This window comes from Gastrolobium bilobum, unplaced genomic scaffold (assembly GCF_033153095.1).
Source record: "Gastrolobium bilobum isolate Gb01-03AN ecotype WA unplaced genomic scaffold, APGP_CSIRO_Gbil_v1 utg10233, whole genome shotgun sequence".
Lineage (NCBI taxonomy): Eukaryota > Viridiplantae > Streptophyta > Magnoliopsida > Fabales > Fabaceae > Gastrolobium > Gastrolobium bilobum.
In genome coordinates, this window is record NW_026896849.1 from 1 (window position 1) to 3,999 (window position 3,999).

Consider the following 3,999-nt stretch of genomic DNA (forward strand, 5'->3'; position numbering starts at 1 on the left):
CAAAAATCAGCAAACTGATTGTTGCAAAACTCTAAGCCATTGTCAGTCCTAAGGACTTTAACCCTTTTTCCAATTTTATTTTCAACCAGGATTTTCCAATCCTTAAAATTAACAAAAGCTTGATCCTTATGTTTTAGAAAATAAGTCCAGACCCTTCTAGAATATGAGTCAACTATTGAAATAAAATAGTGACATCCAGATAAAGAAATGGGGATATTTGGAGACCCCCACAGGTCTGAATGGACATATTCCAACACTGCCTTAGAGGTATAGCTGGCAGTAGAAAAGGGGAGCTTGTGAGTTTTCCCTAAAATGCAGTTTTCACAAAATTTCACACTAGTTACCCGTTTTGAGCTAATAATACCTTGCTTATACAACTCAGACAGCCCCTGATTGCTGATGTGTCTAAGTCTCCTATGCCAGAGAATGGATTCATCAGTTTTAGCAGCTACCACACAAGCTTTTTGTGTGACAGCTTGGCCTTCTAATATATATATAGGCCATTCACAAGCTTTCCTCTCATGAGAACTTGTGATCCTTTGACAATATCAAGTACCCCTTGTTTACTTCTAAACTCAAGGCTACTAGAGTCAAGCATCCCTCAGGAGATCAGGTTTCTCCTTAATGTGGGAACAAATCTAACTTTCTTTAGAATTTTACAGCTCCCATCACCTATCTTGAACATAACAGACCCCACACCTTTTTATCTCACACACTTGGTCATTCCCCATTAAGACTTTGTCATCCCTTTGAGACTCCAGCCCACTAAGCCACTCTTTTCTAGGTGTCATATGGTATGTGCACCCAGAATCCATCACCCATTCAGCTTCAAAAGTTTTATCAAACAGAACCAGTGCTTCTACACTGTCAAAGTCAGTGAGTACATTTGCATACTCAGTTTTACCTTGCTGTTTGGGGACACTCCTTGGGTTTTCAGGGAAATTCCTTTTCAGGTGGCCCTCTTTATGGCAGTGCCAACACACAAGCTTGGCTTGTGGTTGACCCTTACTCTTATCTTGGTTTCCCTGAACACTTTGATTACCTTGGGGAACAGTGTTGTTGTTCCCCTACCTTTTATTGTTTGACTTTTCCTTTTTATTTCCATTTCCCTTAACATAGAGGCCTTCAGCAGTGGGCTTTTTATGAGAAATTATTTCAACTTCTCTAGCCCTCAAGGCCTCATTAATTTCATCAAAAGTCATATCCCCCTTACTGTATTTTATAGCATCCTTAACCCCTCTATAGGAGTCAGGAAGAGAATTCAAGAGGATCAATATTTGATCCTCATCAGTGACAATAGCCCCTGCATTCTCCAGCTGTAGAGTTAACCTATTAAACTCATCTAAGTTATCCTCTAAACACTTACTAGGGTCCATCTTGAAAGAAAAAAATCTTTCCTTCAAGAACATTTTTTTGGGGGCTGACTTGATTTGATACAGACTTTGTAACTTCACCCAGAGCTCATGATGGTTGGTGATCTTGCTAACCCTACGCAGTACACTGTCAGAGATATTAACAACTATCAAGCTATGGGCTAAAGATAACAAGTATTTCTTTTCTTTTGGTGTCAAGTTTTTAGGCAGGTCCTTCTCAGCTCCAATTGCGTCCTCACATTTTTGCTGGACCAAAACAGCTTTCATCTTAATTTTTCACATATTAAAATCACTTCTCCCATCAAATTTCTCCACCTCCAGCATAGTGATGCCCATCTTGTCGAACCTCCACAGCCAGACAAGCAAACTGAATGGAAAGCGGGAAAGATATGACAGACAAAAGAAAAGAACAGAAAGAGAATAGGAACCTAAGCTCCTGATACCAATTGTTGTAATTTTGGGAATACTTTTCGCATACAATAACAAGCATAGCATAACAAGAAAGATTAAAGAAAGCATAAGGAGAGAAGACACCAGTATTTTACAGGTTCAGAAACTCAGTATTAGTGAGTTTCCTACGTCCTGGGGCCTAAACAGGGTTAAACGCCCTCTGATATCACACTTTATTCAGAAAGCAAGAATCACAGGTAGAGAGTTATGGCATACAGATACATCTATAAAGAACTAAACATGTGGAGATACTCTTTTAGACAACAAACCAACAAGAACAGAAAACTTGAACAACAGACATCAAGATTCATAGATCAGCTAAGAAACATAAAATTAGAACCCAAGAAAATGGAGTAGACTTCACCAATCTTCACAAGACAGCATAGGAAGCGTTGTTGCTCTCACTGGACCTCCAAGCTAACCACCACGAGCTTCACCGGTCCTCCTTGCAGATTAGCCTCTCCACCATTTGAACACCAATCGAAAATGTGCACCGATCAAAAGAATCACCTTGTTGAGATGAACAAGGTTCTCCACAACAGCAAACAAAGTTATGCACTCTATAAGCCAGATTTTAGCAAAGACTCTCTCTCACAAACCCTAATCGAAAGAACCTTCAAGAAGATATCAGAGAAAAGAGAAATAGCAGATTTTTCATGTATCAGTCAAATGCCTCAAATGCCACGATGCTGTATTCAACTAAGTCACCAAAGGTTATTAAACCTTCACTTTGATAAACGACACCGTTTTCAATTAGTTGCTTAAAACACACAATGGCAACAACAGCTGATATTAAACAATGTGGTAAAAGGGCCTTACAATACTAATAATGGTAATCAGCCCAATAAGGATGAAAAAAAAGGATAAAAGCCCAATACTTTAGAGAAATACATACCACATCTATGATCTTAGAGGTTAACCTTTAGAGATTAGCCTATGTTTTTAGATTTTTTAACTTATATTATCTTTCAACTAGTCTGATTTGTTTTATCATGATTTTAGTTTTCCTATAATATTTTTTTACAAAGAGTATTTTGTCTTGCTTTTTCAAATTGATCGACTTGTAATCAAATCATTGACTAGATGACTTAACATATTCTGATCAAGATACCTCTAATCCAAGTTATACAACTACGGTTATATCTAAACTCAGTTTTTGTCGTAGTTTCAAACTTTCAATTAATTTTGCTGCGTGGTAGCCGAAGGATCAATTAATATATAATTTATAATAATGGCATCTCATAAATTGCATTTAAGATGGAGGCCACGTGTCTTGCTTCTATTGCCGATTATATCCATGTACATTTTTCTACACAACGTAAAGAACAATTCTAGAGCGAATGATTTTTTGAGTTTGAATTTTTTTTACCGACCCTAATTATCTTCACACCTATTTTGTATAGCCAATTAAGCTACTCTCATTTGATGAGTTTGAACTTTTGATCAACTTTTACACATGCATGTGGATGGAAGAATTCGATAAAAAAAAAAAATCATTTTATATGCATTATTTTATATTTTATTTTTGAATATGCATTATTTTTACATGAAAAAAAAAATTTGAGATTTTTTTACTTATTTATAACTATTTTATAATTTTCTTAATTTAAAAATAAAAAAATATTGCTTTCCTTTAAACTCATTTACCCAAATATGATAAAAGAAAACTAATTTCTTCAAACACATCACGCCATTGTACGGGTGTATTTTAAAAATTATCCATAAATAAATCTAATATTAATTTATATAAAATTTTATCCCAAAATATCCTTATTATAAAAATTATTCATTAAAGATCACGTTGAGATGGTATATGTGAAGAATATTTCTTGTCAAAAACAGTTAATTAATTGATTAAATTGTCAAGAGAGCATGATATATAACTACATAACTACATGCCCATCCACTCTTTGGACTCTTATTTTGATAAGAGAACTTCTAAGCATTTTTTGTTTGGGTCTGTGACAACTTCTAAGCAATTTGATTCCTTATAAGCAATTTAAGTATATAGTTTTTATAAGTCCTTTTCATATTGCTCTCGAAGAGTGCATCGACAAAGTCTGTCGTGCATCCATGAAACAAAATTTATTGAAATCCAATATCGAACTAAAATTACATTTTTTTTATTTTTTTTGGAGGTTACAAGGAATTGAACACAACACCCTACACTACACAC